Raw genomic sequence first — 22,720 nt, forward strand, 5'->3', positions numbered from 1 at the left:
TATGGGGAGGTGCTATTTTTAACCCCTTTCTATTTTGTATGCAGTAGTTTAAATAGCAAAGTCGTGTATTATGATGTAGTTCGTAGAATAGAATTGTGACCTCGCTTGAGTAACGTTCCCTATGTTACTCAAGCTACGAATAAAAGCTCTGATTGCCAGTTGGGAACGATCTAGTCTGAATTTAGATTTTATTATTTTATTTATTAATTTAGTGTACCCAACCCACACTATCCCAGATAAGTAAAACACACTGTATTTCAATATCACCATCATCATCATAACCCATCACCAGCTAGTACTAATTATGGATCTCCTCTCTGTAGGCCATATTCCACCACGTTGATCAAGTGCAGATTGACAGACTTTGAGAAAATTATGAAGAACTCTTAGGCTGAGATCTGTAGAGTGCACTTTGACTTTGCTCACACTTAAGACACTGTTAAAACGAGACAACGTTACACCGCTGGCAATATCTATCACGTTTTAACTGAAACTTAAGTCTAAGCAAAGTCAAAGTGTGCTGTATAGGTTTTAACCTTAGGCATGCATGTTTCCTCACGATGTTTTTTCTTCACCCTTACAGAAGCGATATTCTGAGATCAAACCATGGACCCCTGAAAGGAGACCGAATCTTAACAATTACATCCATACTAATATTATAAATGCGAAAGTGTGTCTGTCTGTCTGTCTGTCTGTCTGTCTGCTACCCTTTCACGGCCCAACGGTTTAACCGATTCTGACGAAATTTGGTACATGGTTAGCTTATATCCCGGGGACGGACATAGGCTACTTTTTATCCCGGAAAATCAAAGAGTTCCCACGGGATTCCCAAAAACCCATCCGCTTAACTAATTTGTATGAAAGATACCGAGGTAGCTTGCGTCCCTGTAATTGACATAGGCAACTTTTTGTCCCGGAAAATCAAACAGTTCCCACGGGATCTTTTAAAACCTAAATCCACGCAGACGAAGTCGCGGGCATCCTCTAGTATTTTATAAAACGCTTTTTTCTTTATAATTTTATAACGCAGATCCCGACCACCCGACTAAGAAAATATTTTCAGGTATTTCTGTCGTGTGAAGCCAGGGTGGGCCTGCCAGTTACAGCTATATTATATTTTGTATAGTTGTGATTATAATACCTATTATAACACAGTCTATACAAGACTCCCAATAATAATAAGCGTTGGGAAGAAAAAGCAATCTAACTCGAACAGTCGTAAAGATATCGCGCGGTCCCGCGGGCCCACCCAATATTTAGCTTTACTACTCCGGAGTCAGTCCACTGATAATAATTCACGAGGGCTGTGCCCGTGATATCTAAATATATAAAAGGCAAAGGTGAGACTGTCTGATTGACTGACTAACTGAGGATTTTTGAAAATTCAACCCATACAGGCGTAAAAAAGAGGTTTGGAATTTGTGTAATACACGCAGATGAATTTTTTTCCTAGCTTTTTTTCCCTTGACTTCAACATTGATCATTATCATAAACAACCAATTCTTGTTTAAAGTTCATTAGTCATTTTTAATCATGACTAACATTCCTCTTTCCCCTTCAACTAAGCGTAAAGCTTGTGCTAAGAGTGGGTACGACAATAGTGCAACGGGTGGTGTTTGAACCGTCAACCTTTTGGATTTCGGTCCGCTCCTATAACCGTTGAGCTATTGAGGGTTATCCTTTTAGTCTATACTAATTAATAATATTAAATAATATGGAGGATCCTCAGGTATGTTGGTTTCCTCACGATGTTTTCCTTTATTTGATTACTTAAAACGCACATACCTAACCTAACTCCAAAAATATAGAGGTGCGAAATTACTGTCTTCATCTTTTCATTTATACAATTTTTATACCCACGGTTTTTTCTATGATAGAGATTTGGATGAGGTGTTTAGGAGAGTGCAATTTCTCCGCAACACTTTCCTCGTGGCATCACGAGAGACGTTTAACTGATAGCCGGTAATGCGCTCAAATTGCTGCCATAGCACGACGCGGCGTCACGACCTGCCGTCCTAAACCACCACCGACACTTGCGACTTCTAAGCTAAATAAAAATAAAGATATCAAAAAAATTACGGCAAACATTAATATCGAATATGTATATTGTATACATAGTTGCTAAGACATGTTTCTCCTAAAAGTTACACCATTTCCAACTCAAAACTCTAACTCATATCATTTATTCAAATTTGGTACCATTGTACACTTTTTAATTGTCAATTGTAGAAGTTGTTGAATTGATGGTCTGCAAAATTTCATGGACTTTGGTTGCTTAATATTCAAATGAAATTGGAACTACGATTGTGCAAAGCGAGTGACGGAGAGAGCCCTGTTAAAACTAAAGCTACGATTTTTAGTACATCACTGCATATTTCCAACGCTACCCATATTATACATGAAAAGTCTGTTTGTTAATTGGTTTCTCCTTCTACCACGCCGCAACCGAGCCACTGGTCGACGTGATTTTTTGCACGAGTATAGTTAAAGATCTAAAAAGTGAGATAGTTTGCTTTTTGTCCCAGAAAATCAAAAAGCTTCTACGGGATTTTTAAAAACCTAAATCCACGCGGATGAAGTCGGATTATTATAGTACCTAATAAAATAAAAATTATAAAATAGAAAAAGGCAGCCTTTTTTTCATCGTTTTGAATCGAAAAGCAATAATAGCGTAATCTTCTGATTAAAACCCCCAGTGGATGCAAATGCGATAGAAATGAATTGATTTCCATCATCAACGATGAAGCACTCTCTACTACAAGGATATTAGCTCAGCTGAAGTGGTGGGGGTACAAGGGCCTTTGAGTGCATTGCTAATATACGTTTTAAAAGAAAGCCCTTGATTTGGTCACTGTGCAAAGTGAAAATATGGATTGCGCTTTGATCGGTTTTTAATTTATAGATCTGTTTAAATTGTGGTGATTAAGATCGGATATGCATGATTTTCACAGTCCATATTTGTTTGTGTTCTCGATTTTTAATAGCGTATTCAATATTCATCTTTTCTTTCGAAACTCACAAACTGTTAATTAGATTCGGGACCGATTTTTTATCATCAAATACCTTTTATCTGAGGAAATTAGATGTTTTAACAGTTTTATATAGGAAATCAATCAACACGAGTTTAAATTCATCACTTTAAGTAAGTAGTCTTTTCACAACTTGCCCTTGTCGTCATGTTGGCACCATTGCATTGTTTGCTTTAATCCTTATAACTTCATCATCATCAGCCCGTGGATGTCCACTGTTGGACATAGGCTTTCCCTATAGAGCGCCACCACACTCGGTCCTCAGCTTTCCTCATGCAGCCACTTCCCGCCAGCCGCTTTATATCGTCGGTCCATCGTGCTGAAGGTCGTCCCACACTACGCTTGCTTATAACATAGGGTTTATTATTGTGTGAACTGCAATCATGCTGCCAACATGACGGGAAGGGACAAGTTATGGTGAACGGTCTGTTCTTGCTGATTGAAGAATAAAATAAAGACGTGTGAAGAAATCAAGATGGGGTTCTTAGGACAAAAGAAACTTTACAACATCTTTTTAGTAAAATCCAAGAAAATAAATTTAAGAAACTCATAATAATTGTATTTCATCATTTTCTTTAGTCCAAGTTGCCTGTGGTGTAACCGCCTGTCGTACAAGCACGAACATAAGATCGGTGCGATGATTGCCAGGTTACAAGTTCATCTATTGCTATTAGAATCCTTGTTACTTGTTACTATTGTCTTTGCCATTTCTAAAGAAACTACCTACTAGTAGTTTAGTCAAATAGGGTAGAATAGAATAGAATAGATTTTTATTCAAATAAACTATTACAAGTGCTTTTGAATCGTCAAATAACTTACCACTGGTTCGGAATGCCGTTCCTACCGAGAAGATTCAGCAAGAAACTCGGCGGTTGCTCTTTTCAATTCTTCAATTTACAATAATATTCCAAACCATACAAGCAATTGCAGCCCCGCGCATTGCTGGAGCGAGTATTTTAGCCTTTTTGAAGTGCCTTAAATTGATACTAAGGTGATAATAAACTACCCAAAAATTCACAATAATTTTATTAGATCGATAAGTGCAATAAAAATACATTTAAAATTTTACTTATTTAAAACTTTTCCGCGAAAATGCCATTTTGTTTAGGTTCATGAGCAGTCATGACGTCACACGGATTGGTAAACAACGGCACTTTCTTTTCTTTATTTTCAGCGTGATTGTCGTCAAGCACAGGCCTATCCTGCAATAAAAAAATCCGGTTAAGTGCGAGTCGAACTTGCACACGAAGTGTTCCGTACCGTCGTGCAAGATACAGTGTACTTTTTTTTATTTGCATGGCGGCCATTTTGAAATTCACAGTCTTGGTTCTTTATAATGCGTTGTTATAGAGACAACAGAAATACATTCTATGAAAGTTTCTACTCTCTACCTGTTACGGTTCATGAGATTCGACCCGCTGACAGACAGACGGACAGGGTCCCCCTGACACTGTCCCCCCCCAAGGGTACGGAACCCCAAAACAATGTATACTGTATTATATTATATACTTAGGTATTCGTAATTTGTATCACTAGCGTTGATACTAAATAGGCTTCAACTGGGCGTAAAATGCTAAGATAACAAACAGATCGCATTAGTGTACTTGTGGTCGTGTTCTGCTTGATAGAGTGATCATTACGTCGGTGTTTGATTTAATATTTGGACTATTCGAGATAATTAATAAATGGGTATAACTTACGCCCGCGATTTCGTCCGCGTGGACTACACTTTCAAACCCCTATTTCAATAGGGGTGAAATAGGGGTTTGAATTGTCAAAACTCCTTTCTTACCGGATGTCTACGTCATAATAGCTATATGCATGCCAAATTCCAGCCCGATCCGTCCAGTGGTTTGAACTGTGTGTTGATAGATGAGTCCGTCGGTCAGTCAGTCAGTCAGCTTTTCCTTTTATATATTTAGACTAAATGATGTAAGTGAGTTCGCGTGGATTTAGTGTCTAAACATTCACTGAGAATGTACACTATTGATGGTAAATGAGGATCTATAAATAAAGTCTAAAGTGTATCTATAGCATAGTGTATTTTTCCATGCTATTGATATTAGTGCAGTCTTCAACAAGGCGTGAAATGTCTGGATAGCCAGGGAGGGCATTAGTGTGTGCGGTGGCGCCTTGCTCCGTTGATCTCCGTCGTTATGCTTGATAAAGTGTTCAATAGGGATAGGTTTATGCGTATTCATATGTGACAGATGATACCTGTGACACGTAAGGGGATACAAGTGTAAATTAAAAATTTATAACACAACCGACAAGTGACGATTACAGTAACTAGAAAAGAGCTGATAACTTTCAAACGGCTGAACCGATTTTCTAGGATTATAGCTAAGAACACTCTCGATCAAGCCACCTTTCAAACAAAAAAACTGAATTGAAATCGGTTCATTAGTTTAGGAGCTACGATGCTACAGACAAATACACAGATACACACGTCAAACTTATAACAACCCTCTTTTTGGGTCGGGGTTAAAAATAGCGGTTTGAAATTTGTGTAATCCATGCGGATGAAGTCCTGGTCATAAGCTAGTGCGTAAAACAATTGACAGCTCCGTGATCAGCACTCATAATTTACTATTCAACTCCACTAATCCTACAGCTCTATTAAAAAAAACGTCTCGAACATTTTTGATAAACGATCTACGCTCATAAATATGCCGAATTTCCATATAAATACCGTACAATTAGCCCCCCGTCTACCCTAAGCGTTATACACAAATTGTGCGTCTATCCTGCCCCCTTCTCCTCCTGAATAACAAATGGCTTCATATTCTCACCTGAGCTACGTTAGAATTTCGCTGAAAACTTTTCACGTAACAATAAAGGCTTAATGTAGGGGTTAAAGAAAGAAAATGATTGCCTCATCCCCTATTACATAGTAGCAAATAGGCTGTATTAAGAAATTGCAATGTAATGCTGCGTATAGACTCTATACTATAGAGTACTGAGTGTTAGTAGAATCAGCAAAAAATTGGAATAATTATCGAAATATTTTTAAAATTATTAATGTAATTATTAATTTTTGAATTTAATTAAGAAAAATTCATACGCAGCCTAGCAACTTAAGCCACTGTCTTTGTTCCTTTGCTAAATAATGAATGAATATACTTTAACTGTATACTACAAAATTAATACAGAAAAAACACATACAAAGTAAAGCAAAATATAGGCAGGTAGGTACAATTGGGCGCAATTATCCAGGCAATCAAAATGGAACCAAAAATAGAAGTAGGTGGTAACCCTAGCCTAATACCCCAGCTCTTTCCAAGCAAACGTAGTTTGACTTCAGCATCCCATTAATTGAATATTAAACACTTAAACTCAATAAAATTAGACACGTTCATAAACAAATGTCTACGATTTGTAAGATTTCCGTAAAAATTTGTAGTTTCCAAGTTACACATGCTCAAAGATTTTTAATTAAATCTTTTGGCCCGTGTAACTTTCAACAAGATGATCCCCGCGACTCCATCCGGGTGGATTTAGATTTTCCAAAATCCCGTGGGAACTCTTTCAAAATTGGATAAGCAAATAGGACGAGGCAAATTGTAAAAGGCAATAGACATTTCGAACAATAGGCAAATCGGCAAAAAAAGATAAGACTAAGTGTTAAAAGGAAAAATCTACTAATGAGCTTTTCTTTATACATAGAAAAAGTTCTCGAATATAATTTTGAACATTTCCACTAGAAAGAGGGTAGATATAAACACCGGCGCTCCTTGTTGATGAATTGTGATGAATGGCCCGCGCCGTCGAAAACCCTGGCAACACTAATTAATAATCTCGCAAGCATTCGTGTCTCAGCGTCTGTGAGATAAAAATAGCATCTTAATTAACGTTTTAGCGAAAAAAATCCACGTAAACACGAGGTTAATAAGGCTAATGTCAACCTACGCATCATTGGGTAGCGGGTATCTCAAGGATTAAATTTTCTTGTTTTCCTACTCTAAATTAATTAGCAAAGTTATGATTTCTTTTAATTAATAATTCAGAGTTATTATACTACTTTACGATATTTACAAAAAAGCATTTTTAAATATATAAGCTTTAACAAACAAGAGAAGTTTTTTTTAGTTTGAAAGAAGAGAAGAAAGAAAAATAAGTTGTTCACTTATTTCTTAGAGACTTTTTCCGATTTAAAATGGCTGCAGAACAGAACCAAGCAGATAGTGACATAGATTTTTTATTTACTACACTACAATATGATAATTACAAGATTGATAAAACCCCGACTTATTTTCAAGAATGATATCTCATGCACGTTCTGTTTTACTTCAACCGCACGCGTATAACGCAAAAAAATGATTCAGACACCTTTTTAGAGTTCCGTACCTCAAAAGGAAAAATGGGACCCCTATTAGGATCTCTTTGTTGTCTGTCTGTCTGTCTGCCTGTCTGTCTGTCCGTCCGTCCGTCCGTAGTGTAGTGGCCTATGACCACAGTGGATTATGATAATATATTGGTAGATCTGTCAGTCAGTCAAGACGAGACTTTCTATTTATTTATTTTTAAACCACTTTATTGCATAACATATTACGGAATAAGGGGATAAAGAATACACTTATTAATTCTATATGTATAGAAGAAAGGACATTGTAAGGACGAGGTACAATAAATATCCAAAACCCTTCCATCCTATATCCAGACATGTAAACAATGCTTCGCAAACGGAACCCGGTGTTATGCAATTATCTAATTACCGCGCGTCAAACATGGCGGCCAAACATGGCGTCGGCGTCACCCGGATTGCGTTGTTTGTGTAATTTGTTGGAGTTAACTAAGATGCCTTGCTTACGAGATTTGGGTGCACCGGAATTATGATGCAAATTTTCCCTTACAAATTGGTGGACCAAGTTTGAACCGTTATTTGGAAAATCGAGTCGTTATAGGACAGGGATGTTGCCAACTAAACTAATCAAATCAGCAACTCTTTATCAAACGTCAAAACGCGCACTAATATGGGAGCTCGTAATAAAATAGTAAAATGTGACGTCATAAACCTTTGACGAGCTTCTTTTAATAAATAAATGATTCTTCGAGTTAGCAAACAAACTAACATTTTACAGGTTTAGTATTTTACTAGTGTTTGCCTCACGGGTTTGCCCACGTACACTGTACAAAATGTTGGTCAGGGCGTCATATATTTATTCGCTCTATATCACTTAGCTTATTTTCCGTTGGATGTGCCCATAACTTTTTTGAGGGTTGGATTCGCGCCTGGACGTTTTCCTTTCCCACTTGTTTCAACTGTATGTTAATATGTCTGTTTCCCATTATAAATATGGAATTTTCAGTTGTTATTTTTTAATAATAAACTTATGTTACATTGTTTCAGGTGAGTTCCGAACAAATTCTACACGCCTGAATTAAATTCCTGGTATGTAAAATAATGAATCAGTTTTATGCCATTACTATACCTACCATGGAGAGCAAGGAGAAAACGAAAGTAAGGTGACTAATTTGTCTTCACTTTTTACCCGAGTGCGGCGGGGCTCAAAAGGAGGGTGTTAGTCGCAAATAAACGAGTTACAAAGACACCCGTGTTTGATTTAAAGAGTCTCGTCAAACGATAGTGAACCCTATTGTAGTGAATAAAGTGTCATGTGTTTGATTTGTACGTAACTACTGATCGGCTCAACCGATTTTGATAAATGATAGATTAGATTCTTTCTGATGTCAGGAGCATCACTGGGTAGATACAAAAAATTCTAAAAAATCAATATGGCGTATTTTATGCGCTATAATGTGCGGCTTGAAAAAGACGCAGTTCAAACCGCAGTAGGAGTTTTTTGAAAACATTTAAATTGCTTGTACAATTTGTATAAATGAGTTTATCTTTGGATGTTTCATTTTAAGCATCTACTTATTCTATCTTAGTAACAAGTGTAAATTAAAAATTTATAACACCCCCGACCAGTGAAGGTTACAGTAACTAAAAAAGAGCTGATAACTTTCAAACGGCTGAACCGATTTTCTTGGATTATAGCTAAGAACACTCTCGATCAAGCCACCTTTCAAACAAAAAAAACCAAATTAAAATCGGTTCATTAGTTTAGGAGCTACGAGGCCACAGACAGATACACAGATACACAGACACACAGATACACACGTCAAACTTATAACACCCCTCTTTTTGGGTCGGGGGTTAAAAATAAATATGTAGGTACTTGTATATTGGAAAGACGTCTAGTCTTATAAAACAGTGTGTTTATACGTAAGCAACTTTGTTCCCAATAAACTCCAGCATCAAGAATCGATTTCGAAAATTCCACCACAGTTAAAAGTTCACAGTTTTCAGTTGCATATAGGAAAAGTTTTCGTGCGTTCCCACCGAGTTGGAAAACTGAACGGGGCTGTATTTAATATAATTTTTGTTTGAAAAATGAAACAAGAGAGCTTCTTATTTATACACAGGAGAATTTTAGAAGTATAACGTATTTTACTATGAACGTGTTTTATATTGCCTTTTCTATTTCTTTGTTACTCTATTTTATCCTACTACTGGATACCTGCGTCTTTGTCCGCGTGGGTAGAGTTTTTTTGAATCCTGTGGGAACTATTTAATTTTCGGGAATAGATTTAGCTAACGTCCGTCTTCAGGATGCAAACTCTCTTTCTGTAGGTACCTTGCGTCGAAATCGGTAAAACGGATGGACCCTAAAAAGGTAGACATACAAGGTCAATACACCTAACAAGGTGAAAGAGCACACTTTTGCATTTATAACATTAGTATGGGTTTACACTAATTTTAAATATAGTACTCATTTAAATAATTACAGTGATTTTACGGTACGGGAATGCTTGAAAAGGTCTATATTAAAAGAATTTAGAACTATTCCGGAACCATTTTAAAGTTAAGACATTTTTCACGTAGCTGAGCAAATAACATCAAATAAGCAAAAATATTTCAAGAATCGACGTAATGAAAAATCTAAAAAATCAGTGTATAAAAAAACTATTAAAATATTACTAAAAAAGGTGCTCGATCCGTACCTACTTAGATTTATACTTGATTCGCGACAGCTCTAATCAAAAACTATGGGAATTTCCCAAATACCAGAGACTCCTAAATTTTTCCAAATATAAAAATTTATATCTCTACTTCGTGTTGGAAAAATCTTACAGCATTTTAACGAGCAATTATTGTAGCGCCATACTTTGAGCATAAGGTTACAAAAAATTTCACCCTTATAACTCAGGTCATAGGGTTTAATTTCGTGGTTGATCATTGGAACTGTTTAAGGCTTTTTCCCCATTTTGAAAGCTGTTCCGGAAACGTCTCGTCAGTTAGCTGATATTTATAACCTGTGGTTCGAGTCGGGGTGTGAATTGTTTAATGCAAGGGTTAGACGGGTATACAAACTACCCGTCCCTTACTAAGGGTTCCGTTAGATTTAAAGAAACATTGATTTACAAACACAAACATCACTAAGTTCCGATCCTGATCAGATTAATCCCCGAGAACCAACTCCATGTCTCCTTTTACTGTATCTATGAAAAAACCACGTCGACCCGTTGTTAGGTTGCGTTGTGATTGAAGGACAAACCAACTTCAAAGACGCGGGCAAAATCTAGTAATAGCATGATTGTCGTCAAGCGCAAGCCTATCACGCATTAAAAGAAACGAAGTTGCGGGCATAAGCTAGTACATAATAAAGTAGCCGATCAATAAGCTGTAGTGACGGATGCAGACGCCTGTACCGTTAGTACAACATTGAACACCGCATACATGGTTAATAGTATCGACTACTCCCGACTGCCAAGGTTAACGTATTATTTCATAGTACGAGCTAGTCCAAACGGACAGTTTTCGACAGAACGACGATACTAACATGTGGAAACGTAGGTCCAACTTTTGTCTCACTTACACATTCACAAAAAAGTGGGACAGATATACGCTGCCATTTTGTCTAATTTGGCATATATTATTTCGTTTTTTGACGCTATTGACAGATGATTAACAGCGTGACAGTGACAGTCAAGCGACACCCACCGCCACACTCTATGGTATGTTTGTCTATGGTAATTCATCTATATTCACTCTGAAATCACTAAAACACTGGTATCCAAAGCCAAATTTTCGTCAGATTAAAAAAAGTTACCGTTCTGTTGTCTGTTAAAGTGAAAATAAATAAAAACAAACTGAATGAAAGGATTTTAATATACAGAAGTTCATTTAAAGGTATTCAAGAACTAGTGATTATAATATATATTGTATTTAGGTGTGTAGGTACTATTTAAATAAAATGCAATGAGTAATAATATCGTATGTCAGCTTTATATTATGTACGTTTACTCTCTTGATATCACGTCTACATAGGTTTTTTTTAGAATAATAGCACTTAGTAACTAGATTAGTATGTACTTAATAGGTACATATAACTATCTACATACCAATCTCTTGTTTTGGATAAGGGAAGTGAGTAGTGACCCAACCTATAGAGAAATCACAAGTGCAAATTAAAAATTTATAACACCCCCGACAAGTAAAGGTTACAGTAACTAGAAAAGACTAGAGATATAACTATCTACATACCTTGATTTGAATTAGGCAAGCAAGTGGTCAGGTTTCAAGAGTATCTAGCCACCTATAGTGAAATCATAACTTCATTATTATTTTGTACCTACTTAAATAACTAGTTATATTCAGCCAATTGAAACTTATTAGCTCTTTTCTAGTTACTTGTAACCTTCACTTGTCAGGGCTGTTATAAATTTTTAAATATTTATGCTTAGTAACTTACAAATATGCAGAATCAGGACATTGAGTTTAAGCTGTATGTCAGAATAAAGTGTATCTGTTTGTCTGTCTGCTAGCTTTTTACAGCCCACCTGTTCAACCAATTTTGACGAAAGGTACAAAGTTCTTGTATGGCGGATCTTCTTCGCGGAGATGGACATTGCTGATGTTTTATTACAGAAAATAAAACAGTTCCTATTGGATAAATCCGTGCAAATTAAGTTGTCATTATTATCATTTATTTGGTATGGAGTATTTGGTGTCATACTGGACTACATCAGACTAGGTATCCTGGAAATCAAAGAGTTAGCACTGGATTTTTAAAACTTAAAAGGGCATCATGTAGTTATTAAATATTATAAATAACACTAAGACTACTATCTATCTTAGTAGATAAATAGTAAAATAAGAAGAATATTACCTAATTGTCTAATTAGCAATTTAGAAAATTAAAGATCAATAATTCCTTTTTCAGTGAAACCTGAGCTTGAAAGCCTGTGGATTAGTGCCTAATCCACTTTGCTAGAAGATTGCATTGTGGTGTTCCTGCATTAAGACTACATTCTACAGAATAAGCTCCCATAAGCTGTCAGTGCAGTAACACTCCTGTATAATTTTGTAATAATATAAAAATTTAAAATTAAATAAATTGTTTTTTATAGCTAGAACCAGCAAGAAACTCGACGGTTGCTCATTTCAAAGATTTGATATACTGAATGAGTTATTGGTTAGGTTAGAGAGCTGTGGCAGGCATGCCAGTCTTCATTGTTATTTTTTTATAACCACTTCTTGAATGACCTTCCCCTTTTCTCCTCACCCTATCGAGGGTAAAAGTTTTACCAATATCAATTTTATCAAAATTAAAAAATTCAATAAAATAATCCATCTGGGAAGGAGAGGGATTGACTTACCCTCCTCTCCCTCTTGCCCATCCCACCCCCACTTACGTCCTATCGAGGCGGCATGTTTCAAAATATTGAGCCATACAAATAAACAAAATTTAAGTCTGTATGTTACTGTAGTAATCGTTAAGCTATAAGTAATCAATTTGGTGTGCTAATCTTTGAATTGACAGAACCAATTTAGATGAGACTTTCACAAGCAGTTGGGACTTGGGGTGAGACGCTATCTTTAAACTAGAATGACAGGTTCTAAATCTAGTGCTGTCCTTTTCCGTAGTGCAGGGAGCATTACAAAAGAAATAGCATTGAAACCTGTCGCTTTAATTTAGTTTTGAACATAGATTTCAGGCTATCCAGGCAGGCAAATTCCAGGATACCTTTTAACTATGCAAATGGTTACTTATCTAAACCCTAAGAACTTTTATTTTTAAAATGAAATAAAAGAAATTAAAACAATAAAGATTTAATGACTATTACTTCAAGATCTATACCTCACACCTGAAATAATATTAATACCTAGATACTTTTAGATACCTAGGTATTAGGCACCAATAGGTGCATAAGTAGGTACCATACACCTGTATAATTAAATTACATAAGATGTATTTAAGCACCTACATAAACAGTTCTTAATATATGTATAGGTATTCTACAAGATTGATGACCTCGGGTTAGTCTTGAATTGAGTTAGGTAGGTACTTGGGATCAGGGAGGCAGGCATCATAATCTGGTAATAATACTGGTGATCTGCAACCTGAAAAAAAAAATTGATTCAGAAAATATTTAATATAAGCTACATAAAATTACATAGGGAGGTTCATTTAACACAACATTTCACTAACTTATGCTACGCTTATGCCATGTTAGGTAGGTAGGTACTTGCTTGTCTGAGTGGATGCAAGCTGGCGTGGCTCATCATCAATGAATGCAAGGAATGGTAGGTGTTATAGGTACTGTTTGCAATTGTATAAGTATACCTACCTACTTCACCTCTGTGAGGTAATAAGTTTGAAGAACATGTACTGAGTGTTTAGGTACCTACCTAGGTGAATACTTTTAAACAACTACCCAGCTGTGCAACAAGCCAACTCACTATGGCTTTGCACAAGTACCTACCTAGGTAACTATTCTGGTGGAATTTTAATAGATTAATTTTATGATAGGTAGTACCTACTTTCTATAAGTGAATCCAATCATGGCAAAATGTTCCAGGTAAGTAAATGATGGTAAAAACAACTGCAATGAAGAAATTTAAATAGAATAGAACTAAATATTCTGATAAAGAGACAAGTACTAATGAATCTATCACTCAGGAATTGAAAAAACAGAGTAACACCTAAGTACCTACCTGCTTATACTTGGAGTCACACGTATTATGTACCTACTATAAGGCTTAGAATAATATTATGTAGATATAGGTAGGTAGCGTACCTACCTATTGTGCATAGACTTTCTTAACTTAGCCTCAATGGTGAGGGTGATATGGTAGGTACTCTTTGTGGTCGATCTTCTAACATTACAATTATTCTACCATTAGCATTTATCATTTAGCATTATTAAATGCATTCTGCGAGCCGATGGCTATCGCTGCACAAAATGGATCGTTCGAGATGCACTTTTATCATTTCAGTCTACGGACGTCTGTCGTCTAGGTAGGTAGGTACTTCTAAATGTAGGGTTTTTCAAAGAGGTTCACCACACCCAGCCTTGAGGCTTCCTGTGCCCTCATCCAGTCACTTAACGTTACTCTGTAATATCGCCAGTCAATGACACGGTATCCCACACTACACTTAGGTAGGTTCCTGAGGTACGCTGTGCTTGTACCCAATCTCCGCCCAATACGACAGGCATGGATTGTTCATTGCCACTTCAACTTGCTGGTGGTTTGGGCTATGTTAGAACTTTTCTTTGACGGATGCACTATGTACATCACAAATAACGCCGCTGAGTCAAATTTAGTTACACAACCACGACGGTTAGCTTTCACAGTCTGCTTGATCATTATCCTCGCCTCCCGTGGGCAAATTAAGGCCCAGGGACTTATAAAATTTCATTATTTTGTTTATTATCACTGCTCTCAAGCTTCTCTCACTGAGTATTTTTTGGTGAGTTACAATTCGACCACCGACTCGTAAACTTACGTGAAAATGACGTCATTTACTAGTTTTAGCGTGTCAAATTGGTGTCAAACGATGAACTCGTGGTTCGGATTTGCTGGTATTGATGTGGTATTGGTATTCGTGTCGACGAAAACGGCTGCCATTCTCGATGGTGACGTATTAATGTGGTATTTGGTATGGTAAAATAAAAGATATACTCGCATTTGCTCGATCAACTTTAGTTCGTAATGTTTCCGCCTGTGTCGCTGGCTGTAGATGTATGAAAAAACTCGTTTTCGAGTTTAGTATTTTAAAAACTGTGAAATCTTATACTAGCCATACAGAACGAGTGAACGCTGACAGGAAGGGCATTGTCTGGGGTTTGAGACTAGCTATAATGGGGGATAAGAGACAAAGTTACCCTTTGTGCCCTATACTGTAGCACTGTACTGTCTCGCTGTGCGATTTCTAATTATGGGGGTGGGATAAAGTAAACAAAAAGTGAATTAGTGCTTTGTATTAACAGACTTATCGATTCGATATTTTTTTGCAATTTTAACAGCGAACCAACGAACAAAGACACTTTTGCATTTATAACATGAATTGAATTTGATGCTCGCAACTTTGTTTGAGTGGACTTCTTGAAAAATACCGTGGACAACCCTTTGGTTTTCCGGGATAAAAAGTTACCCATGTTCTGTAAGAAATTTCGTAAAATCGCGTAGGCGGATAAGCCATGAAAAATAGACATACAGACACTTTCGCCTACTTCTAGGCTGGTTAAACGGTGCAAAGATTATAAGTACTTTACACTCGAAGATTAACACTAAGTTTAATTTAGAGCCTTGGTGGGCACTCAATGATATTTTCACACGCAGACTTAAGAAAAATACGCTTCAGACGCAAAACTTACTTTGCCGTAGGTACCTACTACTTTGCATGTATTCAAAAATCCAGTTCGCACCCATAGACCTACTTGTAGGTTGTAGGTATGAGTGTAAACAGTAATAGGTATGTGTGTATATTTTATTCCTCCAAATTCGCATCTCCTGACGACGCGCCAAAAAGATCGTCATTCGCAAAGCCATTTATTCTTTGTCATAATTAAAACCTTAAGGTAGAGCAACAATAATTATTAAACTTGGCACTGTAACACTTGACTTTTCCCCGACAGGCGTTTTGTGCTGGGTATTTTTAAGCGCACTAATTACTCGGGGAAAGAAAGAATTCTCGTTCACCTCTGTATATTTAAGTGTTAAGCCTTCTTTGATAGTTGTTTCAAACTAGGAGGTGTAGACTGTGCTAATTTTTTTCCACGCAGCTTTAACACTGGCGCTTTTTAAAATGTACGGGAGCTTATCTTAGACTCACTCTAGCGTAACTTTTCTGTCATTTAGAATGAAAATTCATATTAAGCTGGAGATTGACTTATAACATTTTGGTGTAATGTATCGAGTTTTTGTAATTCAAACCGAAGACTAACTTGTAACATTAGTTTGTAATGTATCAACTCGACTGTCGGTTTTTTCGTGAATTCCCTTTGAATGTTACATTACAAGTCAGTGCAAGTCTGCTATTTTGAGTAAAAATGGAGCGCACTTGAGCCAAAGAACTCGAATGAGCAAAGACACGCTACAAATCAGTCTGTGTCGCCGTATTGTAACAAGGTCGCCTCTAATGGTACATTACAAACAAACAGTCAAAGTCAATCTCCAGCTTTATAGTTCGTTAATTTAAGGCCACGGACACACCGGTGTAAGTTTTACTCATGCAAACGATAAAGGCAGTTTTCAACCCTTATGTGTTTATAATAGATAGGTAACGTGGAGTTTATAGAAAACTAGCTGATGCCCGCGACTTCGTTCGCGTGGATGTAGGTTTTTAAAATTCCCGTGGGAACTCTTTGATTTTCCGGGATAAAAAGTAGCCTATGTGCTAATCCAGGTTATAATCTATCTCCATTCTAAATTTCAGCCCAATCCGTCCAGTAGTTTTTGCGTGAAGGAGTAACAAACATACACACACACACACACACACACACACACACACACACACACACACACACACACACACACACATACAAACTTTCTCCTTTATAATATTAGTGTGATGGATGTTGATTTATATTTTATAAAGAATAATATTCACATTATGATATTCCTAACTTTAACCCAAATAGGCCTTTTGGGTTAAAATTGAACGAATTGTCAATTTAAATTTTTAATGCCTCTATCCATTTCATAATTCAAAATACGCATTTTTCGCAACCGATTATTACAGAACAAAATTAATATTTGCAACCGCAAAACAAATTTCACATCACAAACTAATTAAAATTGTATAATTTGAGCGGCACAATGTTTTTATTAGATTAAAGTGCGCTAATGAAATAATGCTCTGCAATTGTTTAACTGATAACTGACATGTCATTAATGAAACAATATTGTATATTCGTTTGTTACATAAATTATGTTCAGAATTGTAACTCTTTTTGGTTTTTGAATAAATGAACCCGTCACCAGAGTTGGTATTAACCTGGCTTCTCGTGCGACTGAACTTCAACTTTATTGGTGCTTTTGTTGAGAAAAAGTTGGGAAGTTGGCGGTGTTAAGACACGCGATTTAAAATCACGTAATTTTATCGAAAAGGCGCGTAAAATACCAGTAATTACGGTAATATATATAGATTGCGTTAAAAGCGACGATGGGGGGCGTTATTTCTTTCTACTTTAAAACAAATAAATTGCGAGTTATTCAAGTAGCCTTCTTATGTATTCGATAGTTGTACCTATTATCTAAATCACACACCATCGGGCAAAACGTAAAATTCCAGCCAAGTGCGAGTCAGACTCGCGCACCGAGGGTTCCGTACTACAGTCGTATTTTTTCGATAAAATTGCATGATAAATGAAAAACCGTTATGCATAAAAATCATTTCTAGAATGTACATTTTATTTCCCCCTTCACCCCTTTTATAATGTATTCTGGGTTAGCTTAGTTGGTTATTCTTTGTTATGATTGGCTGTCGTGGCTGAAAGGTCAGAAAAACATGGCACTCACATCATACACACAACATGGATGACCACATCATCACTTTCCATCAGGTGTGATTGTGGTCAAGCGCTAGCTTGTAGTGAATAAAAAAAAATGGCAACCTCTATTTTTTTGTTTAGAATGACCCGTCTAGTGTGTCATAGAGGTCGTTACCAACAAGAGATCTTTTCACGTCAGCCAATCCAATAAGCAAGGAGCAATCGATCCTATGTAATAAGGGCACGTTACTGTTTGTCCTGCACCGAGGCCGAGGCGGAGGCGAGGCCCGCTGCCCGACTTGTGTACAAAACACGTTGTTTGCACACCGACGTACCGCGCCATTCTCCCTAATCTGAGATATTGTGTTTGTAGGACGTACAGCAGATTTCTAATAATAAAAGCTCGAGAGCTAGTGGCAAAATTAAATCACTGCCCATATCAGAAATTCGAAAGGATGTTTGTTTGTTGGTTTGTCTTTCAATCACGTCGCAACTGACCAAGTGATCAACCCGATTTTTTGCATGGGATTATAATATACCCGGAGTTTGACAGGCTACTTTTAATCCCGAAAAATCAAAGTCCTCACATGGGATTTTTAAAAACCTTAATCCACGCAGATGTAGTCGCGGGCATCAGCTTATCCATACTATCCAAACTAATATTATAAATGTGAAAGTGTGTCTGTCTGTCTGGTAGTTTATCATGGCTGCTAGATTTTGATGAAAGGCACAAAGTTAGCTTAAATCTCGGGGACGGACATTTTATCCCGGAAAATCAACGAGTTGAAACGGGATTTTCCCACTTGGCATAGTTATCTTACTTGAAAATTGAAAGTATTAATTAATTATTATTATTTGTTCATGAACACATTTTAATTTTTCGTTCATGTACACATTTTTCCCCATTCCCACTTGGACAAACCAACACACTTTCGCATTTATATTTATTTTATTTTTTATTTATTTATTTAAACCAAAGTATAGTTTTACATATTGTTTCCACTTGACACCCTGAAACTCTCTTGAGTTTATATGGATGTTGCACATTCCTCAAATATTAAATATATTACAAATACAAATTGTTAAACAAATCGAAACTGATATGTATAGTAATAACCATAGTTCCACCAGTCCTTGGGCTATAAAGTTCCGAGCTCCGCAGACCTTGTTGAATCAACATCCGATTCCTTGCAGAGTCCCCCACGTCGTTTATTCGTACTGGATTTATAATGGAAATCCTTTTGCTCAATAGCTGACGTCTATCTTAAGTATATTGGATGGATAACGCGAACGACTCTATTACTACTTTTATTGAGAAAGCGAGTACTTACCATTCTTCCTTTAATAGTACTCAGGCAGACTTATTTAAATTCTTTATTCGCTCGTTTAGGGAAGTGGAGCCTATAGTTGCCGACAGCGCAATGATTTCCTTCCTTGAAAATCCTTTCTTAGACAGTGTCTACGTCATAAAAGAAACCTACTGTACGGTTTAGGCTAGGCGACAGTCAGAAAAAGTAAGTAAAATACAATCATAAAAATTAGAATAATTTGCATTGAATTATTTTTTAGTTATCTCTATAAATAAAAGCGTATTGCAACTATTTTGTTGTAGTTCACTGTCCAGAGATTACGAAAAAAGTGCAAGCAAAAATAAAGTATAACAATAATGCCAGCTTAAAAATGGACTCCACCAAAAATAAATCACGCGACGGGAATTTTAAAGCAGTTTTCCGGAAGTCACTGTCTCGTTAGACGAATGAGCTGGGCCCGTGTGTCGGACACCACGTGTCACCCCCCCTCCTTTTACCCCCTCCCCGTCCACCTCCAGTTCCCAGGGGATCTTTACCCCCGTTAACCCCTCAAGCCTGTCGAACACAGTCGATGCCTTTGTTAAAATTACGATATGGAATAGTGGTCCTTTCCGGAGTCGAGGTGCAATCTTCTTATTGTCCTTCATAGTTAGCTGGGGCTTCGCACGGGTGACCTTCCTGACTACCCGTGCGTTAGTGAGTCAGTCAGTTATTACAACACTGCCTAATTAAATCAAATCTTTCTTTATTGAGAGTTATGGGTAAACAGCGGAGATGTTACAAAATTAAAAAGGGTACAGCCAAATTCTGCCTATAAGCATGCAATATACTAAAAAAAGGAGTAATGTTTTCAGGGTTCATGTTTAGGTGAGTTATTTATTACACCATAACTTTTAAATATCTACCTATCTGAACAGATTTGTATGTATGGGGTATCGTTTTTAGGGTTCCGTAACTCAAAAGGAAAAACGGAACCCTTATAGGATCATTTTGTTGTCTGGCTGTCTGTCTGTCCGTCCGTCCGTCGTGTCTGTCAAGAAAACCTATAGGGTACTTCCCGTTGACAAAGAATCACGAAATTTGGCAGGCAGGTGGGTCTTATAGCACAAGTAAAGGAATAAATACGAAAACAGAGAATTGTGGTTACATCACAAAAAAAAATTAAAACGTTGTTGTGATGTCTTCTCGACAAACTAAAGTCTATCGGGGTACGGGCCTCGAGGCCGAGCCTCCTTGCTCGGGCGTGTCCTCACAGGTGCTTGCTACCTGGATTATTAATTTCAGCCCTTTTCTAAAAATTAGCCTGAATTCGACGCTGCTTTGAGGCATCTGTACTCACTCTCTCGGCTCTCTCTCTTGGTAGGTTTGGCGATTGAAGTGTCATATCCGGTAGGTGAATTATCGTATCCGGTGGTAAAATATCTTACGAAAATTGTAGATCATGAAACTATCTACAAAAATTGTTCTCACACTTATGTCCCTAAGAATCACCATTCCTGAGATATTGCGATTCCTGAAGGAAAACTTTTAGAATCGCGATATCTGAGGACTAAAGTAGCTAAAATTTTTATTTTCTCTATACGCAACCAGTATATTATTATACTTGGGAAACTGGCAAAGTTCTCTGCACTAGGTAAAAACAGCTCGAATTTATACCGCTGATGTTAAACTTTTCCCAGTTCCAAGTCACAACAAGCGCCATTTGTTTCTGATAACGGGAGACAACTACAAAAAGAATTCTAATTAATTCTACAAGATAACATTTCAAATGGGAGAAGTGACCGTTTGAATATTATCTCACAGGGCAAGTTTTTTTCCTGGTATAAATATTCCTCACATTTCTTTAAAGAAAAACAATACAAACTTTACCACTGAATAGCGAGTAACAAAATCAGCGAGCTTAATTCGTTTTCAAAAGTGAATTGTAACTAGAGATTGCTTAGGATTAACGACATTAAATAAACGTATCGTGTTGAAATGTCGTGTGGTAAAAACAATTTCATATTTTCGGACAGTTGAATTATATAGTTTTATCTGAGCAGGGAGACCACTGGTGTATAACAGAATTAGCACCATACCTACCAACTCGTAAACTTTAGATAGGCACCTAACACAAAGCGACTGTTTTGTTAAACTTTAAAAATAACAGAACTTGGAAACAGCCTGACTCCCGATCCAACTTAAAGAACTGTTTCAATAACGATAAACCCGCGACAATCGCAGCGTATAAAAGCCGTGAAATAAAACCGGGCCGAAATAAAATTAAAGATAAAAAAGTTGGGATAAAGAAAAAAGTTTCCCAGGCAACAATGGCGCCCGCGACAAAACACATTGCCAGGATTAAAGGAGGTGGAGGAAGTTTTCTCTCCTTTGACGAGGTGGGGAGAGATGGAGAGATGAGTGGAATGTCTTAAGGTTGAGACAAGCAGAACGCGGGACGGAAACTGCACGCCAAGACGTCACAATGGAAGCTCGCTTATGTCTGTATATTCCAAACAAATTTACTAGTATAGTATACCTTACACCGTGTATCTAGTGCCTAGTGGTAAACCGTGTTAGCATTAGTGGTTAAGATGTCCGGTGTTCATTTGGAAGGCCGGGGGGTTCGATCCCGGGAATGCACCGGTAACTTTTGCGTTCTAAGCAATTAAATATCCCAAGCTGAAGGAAAACATCGTGAGGAAACTTGAACGCCTCAGAGTGCAGTATAATGTTCTCAATAGAATGTGAATTATTCCGCACTCCGCACTTTTCCAGCGAGGCGGACTACGGCCTAACCTTTTGCCATTCTGAGATGAAACCTGTGCTCAGTAGTGGGCCGGCGACGAACTTGATCATGATGATGTGTCAATTTATCTTCGTTCCGCAAAGTACCTAACGCCTACCTGTATCAAACGTCGATGTATAAAATGTTATACCATGACTGCATTTTCTTATAAGGAATCGCGGATTTTTCCGCCATGCGTTCGGTTTGCTTCAGTCTTTAAACGGTTAGACGTCATCCATGAAATCGGCGACTGTGCGGAATGTTACGTCGTATTTAAGTTTGACTGTCAGACTTAGAACGGTTTTGAATGAAAACTTTGGAGTTCGGGTGGAACTTGAGCATTCCTGCGATTCGGTTGTCGTCTGACAACTTTTTTCTTTACACAGGTTATATGGATAGAAAAGAATGTACAGACATCTTCATGCTTAGTATCAGGGGGCACGGTAGTGCCCCCGCCAAGACGAGCCAAACGGCGGCCGGGGCGCTACGTACCTTTTTCTCGAAGTGTTTCGCCGTATTTTCGACCCGTCATAACTTCGGTCTGGATGACGCTAGAAAGTTGAAATTTTCAGTATAAGGTGTCCTCAGCAAATTTACCAAATATACCAAGTATCAAATATCTAGCTTTTATGGTTACAGATTTATTGATACCTAAAATACGCCGATTTCGTCCCTCACTGATGATCATCAAAACCTCTACTCAAAACCTCTAAGGTACTTCCCGAAGTCCTAGAAGACTGAAATTTGGTATGTAGACTAGAAATTGACTACAAACTACAGGAAAATTAAGAAATTGGAAATGCCCCCCCTCTACGCCTCTTATGGGT

The 22,720-nt window shown here is 37.3% G+C and overlaps 1 protein-coding gene and 2 long non-coding RNA genes across 14 annotated transcripts in view; all 3 read left to right on the forward strand.

Moving 5' to 3' along the window:
- LOC123865889 (teneurin-m) overlaps positions 1-22,720 on the forward strand; it is a 614,472-nt gene that overhangs the window by 403,662 nt on the left and 188,090 nt on the right. The window contains exon 1 of one of the 12 annotated variants that reach the window (XM_045907098.1): positions 8,403-8,421. The exons of the other annotated variants lie outside the window; for them this stretch is intronic. The gene's annotated coding sequence lies outside the window, so the exon portion shown is untranslated. Of the gene's footprint in view, positions 1-8,402; positions 8,422-22,720 lie in introns of those variants that run through there. 12 annotated transcript variants of the gene reach the window in all.
- Positions 1,523-22,459, forward strand: LOC123865920. Its single transcript, XR_006796072.1, has 3 exons — positions 1,523-1,673; positions 16,713-16,717; positions 22,449-22,459. It is a non-coding gene; the product is annotated as an uncharacterized LOC123865920 (long non-coding RNA).
- On the forward strand, positions 11,178-12,784 carry LOC123865917. The gene is made up of 2 exons (XR_006796069.1): positions 11,178-11,226; positions 11,862-12,784. It is a non-coding gene; the product is annotated as an uncharacterized LOC123865917 (long non-coding RNA).

Source organism: Maniola jurtina, chromosome 6 (assembly GCF_905333055.1).
Source record: "Maniola jurtina chromosome 6, ilManJurt1.1, whole genome shotgun sequence".
Classification (NCBI taxonomy): domain Eukaryota; kingdom Metazoa; phylum Arthropoda; class Insecta; order Lepidoptera; family Nymphalidae; genus Maniola; species Maniola jurtina.